Below are 13,737 nucleotides of genomic sequence, written 5' to 3' on the forward strand. Positions count from 1 at the left end.
GTTGTAGGTGCTTCCTCTGCTCAGCCACGACAGAAGCGCAACCACATATCTACTCTATTTCAGCTTGCATCTGCTGCACAGCCTGCTAGTGGTACTGGTACCACTTCTACAGTTGTAGTTGGAGACGATGATGATGAGGAGGAGCCATGGGGCCCCTTGTCTGACTCTGATGATGATCATCCAGAGATTGGTCGAGATGATCTTGGCTCCTCTGGCAGTAGCTACTAGCCAGTAGTAGTGTAGCTGCAAGCAGTGCTGCAGTAGTACTAGTATTGGAGTCTGGTCACCATCACAGTTTACTTTTGTTGTAGAGGCCATTTCTAGCCTCCTTGGTTATTTGTATTTTGTTTTGAATCTTTGATCATTTATGACAGTTCAGTATGTATTGCCATTGGGTACCATTTTGATATAGTGGATTGGTTCATGAGCCTACTTTGATCATATGTTGTCTTCCATCTATATTATAATGCTGTATGTTTGGATTATGGAAACATGAATGAAAATATTTAAAATTATGTTTAAAATATTTAAAATTATGTTTTTTAATAAAATAAAAAAAAATTTAATGTATTTTTTACAACGATCGAGTCACTGAAATCGAGCCAACCGAGTCATTACCATTTTGGAGTCGGAGTCGGAGTTGATCCTCGGCCGAGTCGGAGTCGGAGTCGGAGTCTTAAAACATTGATCACCACTCATTCATGTCGGTCAAACCATATGTTTGCTCATCGACATGTCAGCCCAACCACACATTGGACCAACCATATAAACTCTCCACGGGTGCTTGTCCGCCCAACACATAGCTGAATTCTCCTTTTCATTTTTTTGACCCCCATGTTGACTCATCATCGTGTCGACTCATCACATTTAACCAATGTCTCCCACTATTGCATAATATCTAGCTCACCTTTGCACAACTCATCGCATAAACCTGAGTTTGCACGACTCGTCGCATAAAAATGAGTTTGCCTCCAACTCATCTCGTCAGACATAACCATGTCAACTCATGCATCTGAAATACTCCACCACTATAAAAAAGTTTTCATCCTTGACAACACCATCCCGACGACCATCACCATCGCTAAGACCATAGGTATGGGCACCTAGATGTCTCCACCTATGATATGCTTCCTGTCATTGATTTGCCAAACTATACAAGAAAATCATGGGTTGGATCTCGTCGTGTTGGTGACTAGTTGGGTAAGCAATCCAATTGTACATCGCCCCCACAAGAACACATGCCCCCTACATCATCATGACTCATCTCTGCATCTTGTTGTCAATCGTGTCCATCTCACCCCAATATATGCTCAAAATATAGGAGACTTACTACCATGAGTAGCTAGCAATGATCCTCATCTCCATTTCAGTATAAGAAGAGAGGGAGGAAGTGGAGGCCAAAGGCTCTCCCTCTTCCTCATCTAATAGCTAAATCCACCTATCTAGATCTTTCTCCTCTAATCTCTCTATGCATGCTTCCTAACTTTCCATCTGACCTCCGAGGTTTGCATCTTCATCTCCTTTCACTACCTCTAGTCTACTTGACAAATCCAAGATACTATCAGACAATGATCTAATAACCTATGACTTCTCCATAATTTTTTCCCCTACAGAAGGCAAATTCTTATACAGTTATTCACCCCGCTTGACTTCCTCCACATTGATCACTGTCAATTACACAGTTATCCTAGCTCCCACTATTGATACTCTTATAGGATCATCATCCTACCCTTCGTAAATGTACAACTTCTTCATGTGTGGCATCATCATAGCTTCAAAATGTTTCATAAATTCCATATCCAGTACAACTTCGTAGTTGTCTATCCACACAATCATGAAATTGACTTTCCTCGTCCATTCACCTATGCTCACATCCACGTTATCTGCTATACCAATCACTAAATCGGGTGGAGAATTCATTGCTTTCAAATGTGCTTGAGCTAGTATAAAATTCAACCTAATTTTCCTCACAGTTTCTTCCCTCATGAACTTATGACTCACGCCACTATCCACCATAGTGAGTACAGTGCCTTGCCAAATCTTGATTTTCACATACTCTAGCTTGTTCCTTTCAGGATCTCATCGTGAGACTTCTTCTGTGGCTACTATAGCTCCCATAATTTTCATCACTCTAATTGATGGTTCTTCTTTCTTCTTCTTGGCATCGACTTGTGCTACTGCTGCCACTTTCGTTATTGAAGGCAATTCTTCACCGTGTGTGGTTCTTCGTATATCCAACACTTCAGAGGCTTCTTCATCTTTGACTTATCATTAGATATCGAAGGCTCTTCATTTGTAGACTTATCTTTTGGTTTATCATAATACTTCTTTCTCTCTTTGGATTCTTCATCATAATGTTTTACCAAGCGATCAACTACAGCAAATGCTTCTTCTAGTGTCTTGATCTTCTGCCTCTTCACCTCATTGTGCACCCAAGGTGCCAATCCTATGATGAAATTGAACACCTTCTCCTTTTCCACCATATCAGCTAACTCCAAGATCGCATTCAAGAATTCCCATTGATATTCCTATAGACTTCTTGTTTGCTTGATGTACTTAATCTTCGTCCTTGAATCCCAAGTCTCATCTTGTGGGTTGAAAATAGTTTGTAAAGTTTTCTTCATGTCACACAAGTAGGGATTTCCTCAGCATCACCATTGGAAATCTAATCCATCTTCCTTCTCCACCACATCTTAGCATTCTTCCTCAAGAATTGAGCAGCTACTTTGACTTTGGCTTCATCATCAATAAGCCCAAGCACTCCAAGTATTGCTCCATATCCCATAATAAATTTTCAATAGCTTTAGCACACCTCATCCTATCATAAGGTTCAGGTTCCTTTGACTACACATGGGAAACTCCTCCGATAGGTCCTTTCCCAACTTCTTTCTTCAAAACAACAATGTCTTTTTAGGATCACCAAGTTCTGTTTGCAAATTCAAGATTTCCCCCAAATCTTGATCATTCGTATCTCCTATGTTCTTGACTTCTTTATATGTTTGTGTATGCATCAATTTGTATACTCATATCGGATTTTTAGGTACTCATGCTCTTCCTTCAACTTCATGAATTCCTCTTGAAATTCAAAATTTTTGGCTTCTAGTGCAGCCACTGTTGAAGCACATTCCTCCATCTTGTCCAATACCTTATCCATGAAAATTGTTTCGACATCCCTGCTAGATTCACCTGTCATAACTTGAGGTTCTTCCACTTTATTAGCCATCATCTTCGCTTGTGATATACTAGAGACCATACACTTCTTCATTGTTCAAATTCAACCCTTTACTTGCCCTTGTTGAACTTTCTTTACCAAAGCACTACGGAAAGTCTAATACCAAATGTCACTAAGTGTAGTGATATCTATTTCTTCAATGAGCTATGATGCCACCTAATATGAAGTAGCAATAGTATTTGTCCTTCTACTTCAATCTCAAAATCCTTGCGGAAATGCACCTTTGATACCACTTGCCACACCCCTATCCCGATGGTAGTCTTTCAACCACAAATAGGAAGGTGTGGCACCGCTACCCACTTTATTTTCACCAATACTCATGAGTACAAAATACACCTAACTCTTCAACACCTAGTTTATTTTCTTTCAAGTCTACTAGGTATTATAACGCAGCAGAAATAAACATTCATACATTTATCCCATAATCATGTCATCATTCATATGCACAATGGAAATACGCTTTTGTCCAGTGGGAGGGGAAACTCCCCAAATATAGAGTCTTCCCATTCAATAATAACATATCAATGTTTTTACAAGTAGACAATATAAATTTTTTCCTTTTCTTGGAAACCTGAAATTTCCCTTCAGCAATGCTCCAAAATTCACCCTACAACTTGCCACAAAACTGTAACATGACTGTCCACCATGTCGGGTTGCTGACCTAGTTGGGTCGCCCAGTGGGTGGGGACACCCATTAAGTCAGTTCACCCACCTGTCATGCCTGCGTGCCCAAATCCCTGGATTGGGTCGTCCAACCACCATGTCAACATGCCCAACTTGTCTGTCTTGCTGCCATGTCCTGTGCAGCCACCTCCGTGTCATTGTACCCACTCTACATCGTGCTCATCCACTGGGTCATGCACTAAACACCCTAGTCAACACACCCACACTGACCTCATGTACGCTCGTCTAGTCATGTGCGCTCACCTGTCTGGGTCGATGCACCCACTTGCCCCCAAATCTTCCTATTGAGTCCGTGTGCCCGACTGTTCAGGTCGACGCACCCACCAGTGCCTACATTTGCCCATTGGGTTGTGTGCGCCCGCCCAGTCTATGTCAAGGTACCCACACCTACGATCATTCAGCTTTTCCAGAATTGTGGCTATGGGTGCTTCACTCCTCTACTTTTCCTTCTTCCCTCAACGCCTTTACCTTTGTCTTATCCTCCTCTTGCTTGCTCACCATCCTTAAATGGATCTCTCACTTGCTTCGCTTGGATTGGATTGATTGATGCCTTCTCTCCAAGTTGCCCTCCTCTATATAAAATTCCCATGTGTGCGAGGGGCTCGGCCCTCCTCCAAGCCAACTTCTCTTCCACCATATCACCACTCATTCACGTTGGCCCAACAATGTGTTGGCTCATCCACACGTCAGCCGAACCACACGTTGGACCAACATAATAAACTCTCCATGACCACCCATCTGCCCAACACCTAGCTGAATTCTGCTTTTCGATTTTTTGACCCACGTGTTAACTCGTTTTTGTGTCGACTCATCACATTTAACTAATGTCTTCCATAGTTGCATAAAACTGAGCTCGCCTCCACACAAACCATCACATAAAACCAAACTTCCTAACTCATCGAATAAAACTAAGTTTGCACGACTCATTGCCTAAAACCGAGTTTTCCTCTGACTCATCTCGTCACAAATAACCACGTCAACTTGTGGATTTGACATACTCCACCACTCTAAAAACATTGTCATCCTTGAGAACACCATCCTAGTAATGACCATCACCAAGCCCATAAGTATGGGAAGCTATATGTCCCCACCTATGACCTGTCTGATGCCACCAATCTACCAAAATCTAGAAGAAAATCATGTGATAGATCCCCTCGTATTGGTGACTAGTTGGTTATTCAATCCAACCGTGCATTGCATCCACAAGAATGCATGCCACCTACATCATCATGACTCATCTGTGCATCCTACTGTCAATCATATCCATCTCACCCCAATGCATGCTAAAAATATAGGAGACTCACTGCCATGAGCAACTAACAATGAGCCTCATCTCCATGTCAGTCTAAGCAGAGAAGGAGGAAGTGGAGGCTGAAGGCTCTCCCTCTTCCTCAACTAATAGTTGAATCCACCTGTCTGGATCTTCCTCCTCCAATCTCTACATGTATGTTGTCCGAATTTCCACCTGAACTCTGAGTTTTACATCTTCATCTCCTTCCATTGCCCCTAGTCTGCTCGAAACATCCAAGATACTATCAAGCAATGGTCTAATAACCTATGATTGTGCCATAAGTTTTGCCTCTAGAGAAGACAACCTATTATAGAGTTCTTCATCCCACTTGACTTCCTCCACATTCATCACTGTCAATTGACAATCAGTTGTCATAGCTCCCACGGTTGATACTCCTATAAGATCATCATACCACCCACCATAAATGTACAACTTCTTCATGTGTGGCATCATCATAGCTTCAATCTGTTTCATACATTCCATACCCAGTACAACTTCATAGTCGTCTATCTGTACAAACCTGAAATCGACTTTCCTTATCCATTTACCTATGCTCACATCCAATTTCTTTGTTATACCAAGCACTTAATTGGGTGGAGAATTCACTACTTTCAACTGTGCTTGAGATGGTATAAAATTCAACCCAATTCCTCGTAGTTTCTTCACCCATGAAGTTATGAGTCATACCACTATCCCCCATAGTGAGTACAGTCCATTGCCCAATATTTACTTCCACATACTCTAGCTTGTTCCTTTTAGGATCTCATTGTGAGACTGCTTCCATAGCTACTTTAGCTCCCAAAATTTGCATCACTCTAATGGATGGTTCTTCTTTCTTCTTCTTTGCATTGGCTTGTGCTACCACTACCACTTTCGGTCTTGAAGGACAATTCTTCACCGTGTGTGGTTCTTCGCATATGAGACACTTCAAAGGCTTCTTCATCTTCAACTTGTCATTCAATCTCAAAGGCTCTTCCTTTGTAGACTTTTCTTTCAGTTTATCGGACTTCTTCTTTCTCTCTTTGGTTCCTTCATCATAATGTTCTACCAAGTGATAAACTGTAGAAAATTCTTCTTCTAGTGTCTTCATCTTCTGCCTCTTCACCTCATTGTGTTCCCAAGGTTTCAATCCTATGATGAAATTGAGCACTGTGTCCTTTTCTGCCATATCAGGTAACTGCAAGATTGCACTCGATAATTCTTGTTGATGTGCTTGTAGACTTCCTATTTGCTTCATGTTCTTAATATTCATCCTTTGCATCCAAAGTCTCATCTTATGGGTTGAAATGAGTTTTTAAATCTTTCTTCATGTCAAGCCAAGTGGATATTTCCTCAGCACCACCATTGGCAATCTGATGCATCTTCCTTCTCATCCACATCTTAGCATCCTTCGTCAAGAATTGAGTAACTACCCTGACTTTGGCTTCATCATCGGGTAAGCCCAAATTCTCCAAGTATTGCTCCATATCCCATAAGGGATTGCTAATAGCTTTAGCACTCCTCATCCCATCGTAATATTCAGGTTCCTTGACTTTCACATGGGCAACTCCTCTGATAGGTCCTTGCTCAAATTCTTTCTTCAAAACAGCTATCTCGTTTTGAGCATCGCCAAGTTCTTTCTGCAACTTCAAGATTTACCCCAAACCTTGATCTTTCACAACTCCTATGTCCTTGACTTCTTTCTTTGTTTGTGTATACAACTATTCTATATACTTGTGTCATATTTTAAGGTCTCCATGCTCTTCCTTCAACTTTGTGAACTTCTCTTGAAAGTCAACATTTTCAGCTTGTAGTGCAACCACCCTTGAAGCACATTCCTCAATATTGTCTAATACCTTATCCATGAAAACTTTTCCAGCATCCTTGCCAAATTCACTTGTCATAACTTGAGTTTCGTCCACTTGATCAGCCATAAGCTTCACTTGTGATCTAGTAAATACCATACAATTCTTCATTGTTCAACTTTGACCCCCTACTTGCCCTTGTCAAACTTTCTTCAAGAAAGCCATGCGGAAAGTTTGATACCAACTATCACTAAGTGTAGTGACATCTGTTTCTTCAATCGTCTCTTATAGCACCTGATATGAAGTAGCAGTGGTATATGTCCTTATACAGTTTCAATCACCAAGTCATGCAAACATGGGCCTCTGATACCACTTGTCACACCCCTATCCTAGTGGTAATCTTTCAACGTCACATAGGAAGGTGCAACACTGTTACCCACTTTATTTTCACCAATATTTATAAGTACATAATACACCTAATGATCTGGATTTAAACAAGAATGCAACAAATTACAGAGATAACCATAAACAAAGATATGCAGCGGAAATAATACTTCATTTCATTAATGTAAAATACTGGAATATGCTTATATATAGTAATGGAAATAAACCAGCTAGGGCAATGGTAGCTTATCTCTGAGAAGAGATGTGCTGGCTACATGCCTCTGAACTGTGTTACAATGAGGGTCGATGGCCTATTTATTGTTGAGAAACAATGGAAAACCCTTAACATTCCAAAACGTAACCCTAGAAGATGAAACACCAAACTATGGGCCCCGTTTGGGTAAATTGGTACATCAATTTCCTGGGGTCGTAACTTTGGCATACAATCTCTATTTGACATGTATGATAGGTCATTAGAAAGATCTATTTGAGAACTACCACTTTGGGAAGGGAAATATTGGTCCATGGACCCATCTTGCCCCTAGATTTCCCAAAAATTGTCGTCTAGGGCCTCGAAATAGCTCCTGAAGTTCAGGACCCGAAAAAATAATAAAAATAGTAAATTGTGCCACAATTTAAGAAACTAAGAAAGCTGGAAGAGATAGTTGTGGGGGTACAAATGGGATAGGTGGGTGGCCACCAACATCCACCTAGATTATTCCTCCCCCTTTAGGAAGCAATGGTCCCCATTGCATTGAGTTCCTCCCTGAGATGAGGAAGCTTTTACTAAGCTGGGTCTTTGGTGAGCTATTATGCAACCTATGATGTGTCCAGAAATGGTGGGAAGCATGGTCGACGATGGTCCACATTGAACACTCAGTGCAAGCGAAGGAATGGAGGAATTCTATGCTTCAAAGCATTTTGACCGTAGCCTTGGTACTGGTGTAAGGACCATGTCGGAGTCGTCTGAGTTTCTTATGGGTTCTAGTAAGGTGTTCTCTCTGTAGATGTAACCAAACCTTGTCACCCACTTGAAACTTATGTGGTACCCCTGTCGGTGAGGAGAAGTTGTTCCTATGTTTTTTCATGACCGGATCCCTTTGCTGTTGCTGCTGCTTGGAGGAACCCTTCACGGGGGTCATGGATGTGGTGATGATCTTCCCCTTACTTTTGGAGTGAACCAGATAGATGAATTTCCTGGTTTGGGAGATGAGCTTGCTGCCTTTCTTAGCAGTGATAAAAGAGGTGGCGGTAGGTGGGGCTACCTCCGGTATCCTGTAAAATGAATCACCCAAATAAAGGATGACAGCGCGAGGCCTTGACTCATACATAGCATGTTGCCTCCACAAGTATGGCTGGCCTAATATTACATCACAAACATCCAGAGGTGTAACATCACACAATACCTTATTTGTGAAGGGCTTGATGCTGTAGGGAAGGCGACACTGCTGGTGAAATTTGAGATCTCGTCCTTCATGAAGCCACCCGATACTATACGGCTGTGGGTGTGGTGTAGTCGGTAGGCCCAACCACTTCACGACCTCTGCCAAAATGAGATTCTTTTGGCTGCCACTGCTGACAATGAATTGCAATGGCGAACCCTTCACCCACATCTATGAGTGGAAAATATGTTCCCCCTCCGATGGATCTTCGCGCTCAATTTTCTGGATCTTTGCAGTGGCAACAGTGGCACTGGGCTCGGCATCAATGATCTACTTCCCTTTTCCATTCCCCTTGTCAAGTTCTGGCTCAGTGTCAGAACATGCATCTGATTCAGATGCCTTCAATTCAGCCACCAGCGAATGCTTGGTCCGACGCTCACTTGTGTTATGAGTGGGACTCTTATGGAACTCACACCACTTTCCTGTCTCCTTCTTCAGCTTCATGGTGTTGTTTTTTTCTTGTGGCTTCGAGGGGTTGTCTTTGGTCACCTCGCCTTGGCTTTGTCCTTAGGGCTTCAGATTTTCAGATCCAAAGTCTCGCTTCTTCTATTTGAACTTTTGCTCTATTTTGACAACATATCAGTATGTTGTGCCGAGTGAGAAGATGTTTAAGAACTCCATCTCTTCCTGGATGTATCTGTGCAGGCAGTCGCGCTATTTGAGTACCAGTTGTAGCTTAGAATCTTTGATATCCAACTGTGTGCGAAGGGTATGAAAAATGTATCTGAACTCCGACACATCTTGGTCTTGTCCCTGTCGCAGTGTGGTCCATTTGATGTATTTGTCCTTGTAGCTTTTGACAGGGTATTACTACTCCTTGATAGCATCGCGAAATGAATCCCAAGTGGGTGCGGCTGAAAATAGTGATCCTGTGGTTTCATCCTTCTGCTCACAGTAGGTTTCCCACCAGCCCTTGACGTGGGGGGCTGCTTTGAGAAGAGCGAAAACAATCTTTTCCCGACTCAAAAATTCATGAACGGAAAAATACCCTTCTAGCAGATTTAACCATTTATCTACGGCATCTGCGTCTATTTGACCCTCGAGGATGGGTATTTCAAAATTAACTTGTACCTTGAAGGGTGTGGAATTTCTAGAGTCGCTGTTGGAAGCCGATGCGTTGCCTCTGGGTAGCCACTGAAGAATCTGTGCAAAGCTATCCATCATCGTATTCCTTTGTCACTCGAGGGCTTCTTCGAGCAAGATTTTGATAGGATCTCCTGCCCCCTCGTCTTTCTTCTCATCCTCCATGGGAGGCCGTCGAGATTTGCGAGGTTGGTCTTGCAAAGGTTTGACCAGTTCAATCCCTAACTCCTTATATCCCGACCTCGTTGGGGACATGCAAATAAAAACAGAGAAAAAGCAGACCGCTCTGATACCGTTGATCCAGATTTAAACAAGAACGCAAAAAATTACAGAGATAACCATAAACACGGATATGCAGCAGAAATAATACTTCACCTCATTAATGTAAAATATTGGAATATTCTTATAAACAGTAATGGAAATAAACCAGCTAGGGCGATGGTAGCTTATATCTGACAAGAGATGTGGCAGCTACATGCCTCTGAACTGTGTTACAATGAGGCTCGAAGGCCTATTTATTGTTGAGAAACAATGGAAAACACTTGGTTTAGCCGAATTCTCCTTTTCAATTTTTTGACCCCGTGTCTACTCGTCCTCATGTCAACTCATCGCATTTAACCAATGTCTCACACCATTGCATAAAACCAAGATTACCTACACATATCTCATCGCATAAAAATGAACCGCCCAACTTGTCGCATAAAACTCAGTTTGCATGACTCGTCACATAAAACCGAGTTTGCCTCTGACTCGTCTCGTCGCACATAAATGTGTCATCTCGTGGACCTGACACCAGTGACCCCCAAAACTACCTACAATGCCCATGATACTCCTATGAGTTTTATTTAAGAAAAATATCTCAATTCCTAATTCAAAGTTGTTGAGATAGATTACCTTGAGATAGAAGAGTCTAGGGGAGCAACTTAGAGTAAATCTTGACCTCTCGATATTGCCAACACCCAATTTTCCTCTCAGAAGAGAGTCAGGATCCCAGGTTCTCCTTTGAAAGCCACACTCCTGCCAGACTAGAGTGGACCTGACTTCCACAGTGCCGCACCTCCAGAGCCAAAACCCCGACAAGCTACTATGGTTTCCATCGCCCACTCCTTCAGCTTCCCACTTACCAACATACATTGCCCAAATTCCCAACTGTAACAAGAACTCCACCACCCTACTTATCATACCCACATCCTCGTCTAGAATGATTGTTTGGGATAAGTACAAGGTAATGAATACTTCTATTAAATGTTGCATGTGTGTCACATGGTGGAGGGGGAAAGCCCTGAGGCCTGACTTGTCATTTGATCATCCCCATCGCGGGATTATAATATTCAGTGTTATTTTCAAAAGCTATTTATATTTTTATATTATTAAAAAATGTTCTTTCTATATAGTTTTAAAATTTGTAAATATTTTGAAAAGTTGTGCTATGTGGTTCTTTTAAATTTCATTATATTCCATTTTTTAATAAAAAATTGTAATATATATTTTTTTCAATTTTATTTTATTTATTCAATTTAATTTAATGAAGATTAAAATTTTGCTATAATAAAATATAATGTAGATTGGATTTTATTTATATAATTTTTGAAATTTTAATTATATATATATATTTTTTTAATTACATGTTAAAAAGATACATTATAGAATAGCCTTAATGGCTGTAGATTGGATAATGAAATGCTATATTTCTTGAAGTTCTAGACCTTCAAACCATCCGTTAGATAACCACCAAAATATATATTTAAAAACTAATAATTTAATAAATATTTATAAATAAACAGAAATAAATTTAATTGGTATCTTAAATATTTTCTTGTACCGCTAATAAAAAAAATTATACAATAAAGTTTCCTATATTAGTTGAATATCTACCATATTATAATCTTATAATTAAATTATTATTATTATAAGTTTTAGATTAAATAATTATAATAAAATTAAATTATTATTATAATAATATTAAGATTAAATAATTGTAATATTAAAGTAAATTAGTCATTAAAAAATTAATTTAATTATTATAAAATTAAAAATTAAAAATTGATTTATTACTAGTAAATTAACCATCCAAGTTATACATTTTTTTAAATTTAAGTATGGGGACTTTATAAAACAGAAACCGCTAAGTTATCACTTTCCAATAGCATTCCCTTGTCGAGCATGCCCAATCCTGCAAATTTGTATGAATGTCCTTGCAACATTAAAAAGGAATCTGATGTCAGTATGTTATCATAATTTCCATGTTGAGCACGACCAATCTTCCCTTTTTATAGTCATTTCCTTCCATAACGTAATGTCATTCTGTTATGTTCTTTACCTCGATACTAAAGATATTTATATGAATGTCATCACAAAAAAATCTGTATTCATTTACTTAGGAAAATATAGGGTTTTTGTTTTTTTACCAATAGCAAGTAGTTGTATTTTTATGAGAGTAATAGCCAGTGGTTGTATTTTTTATTAGAGTAGTTTTTAGTGTGATTTTTTGAAGTTTTTGGTTTTAAAATTTGGGGGAAAATTTTGTGGTGAAATCTTGATTTGCGTTATCTAGACTAGTTAGATAACTAGTTCCTTTTACCGTATATATAGATTCACCATCCTGAAAAATTCCTAAAGCACTTCTATTGCATAGTGGTTACTCATCAAACTTGCTATTTTAATGAATTCCTGTGAGATTTTAGAGAAATTAGATCGGAAAAATCCACTAGAAAAATTTCCAAAAAATCACACTAAAAACAACTACTTTGTTATTCGTTCCAATAAGAAGAATCTATACATTTTACTTGTTCCAAAGGTTGGTTAGAAAAATACACAAATGCTTATCTCATGTGTGAAATAAATGGATTTGAAAATTGTAGACTACTATTAATTTTCATATTCTTCATTGTTCGTGGATATTGATGGTAGATTTTAAAAATATTTTAAAATTATTTAACATCTATGATGATCAGATTTCAAAATAGACCTAACACAAAAATACCCTTTTCAAGTCCAACCCTTAAACTTCAAAAATACCCTTTTCAAGCCCAACACTTAAACTTCAGCCTTAGCCTTAGATTGAAACCCTCTGACATCTCCAAGGTAGGCTAGCCGTTATTACTTTCACAATTTAATAGAAGAAGAGCACAAGTGCAATAGTAAAGTGATTTGATGGAGACAAATAGTCAGAGGAGTTGCTCTAGATATAACAACCATACGTTTGTTTATGACAAACTACTTATCTCGCATTGACCACTGTAAGATGCTGTCGCTGATGGGGACAATCAATGAAACAGGGACAAAATAGAAAATTTGTGCATTGTGAAAAAAATGCAATAATGTTAAAATTGGCAACTAAGGCCAAACTCCATGTGGGTCATTTTATTTATGGCAGCTGATACTTTTCTTGGATCCCTCTTATCGAGAGGTGTAAGATTGATCTAAAGATCATCTGATTCCGATAAGTATTCATGGAGTTATGAATTTATTTGTGTTATAAGACAATTCGTCAAAGTCTATCCGCAATGAAATAAACCTTACATGTGTTCAACGTTTTAGTATAAATAGATGTGGCTTTCAAGTCATTTCAACACACACTTGGGATTTATTCTTCTCTCTATCTGTCTTTAGGTTTTAGTAGGAGAAGAGTTCCTAAGGGATAACACTGCCCTCATCTAGATGGCAAAAAGTCGGAATTGTCGAAAAACAGGAAAAGTCAAAAAAGGTGGAACTGCGAGAAAAGCTGGAACTACTGGAAAATGTTGAAAATCCGAAACTATTGAAAAAGCGGGAGAAGTCGGAACTGCCGGAAAAGCTAGAAAAGCTGGAACTGCCGGAAAAGCTGGAACAACCGGA

Source organism: Pinus tabuliformis, chromosome 8, assembly GCF_031772625.1.
Source record: "Pinus tabuliformis cultivar Carrire ecotype Pingquan chromosome 8, CPIR1, whole genome shotgun sequence".
In the NCBI taxonomy this organism is placed as follows: domain Eukaryota; kingdom Viridiplantae; phylum Streptophyta; class Pinopsida; order Pinales; family Pinaceae; genus Pinus; species Pinus tabuliformis.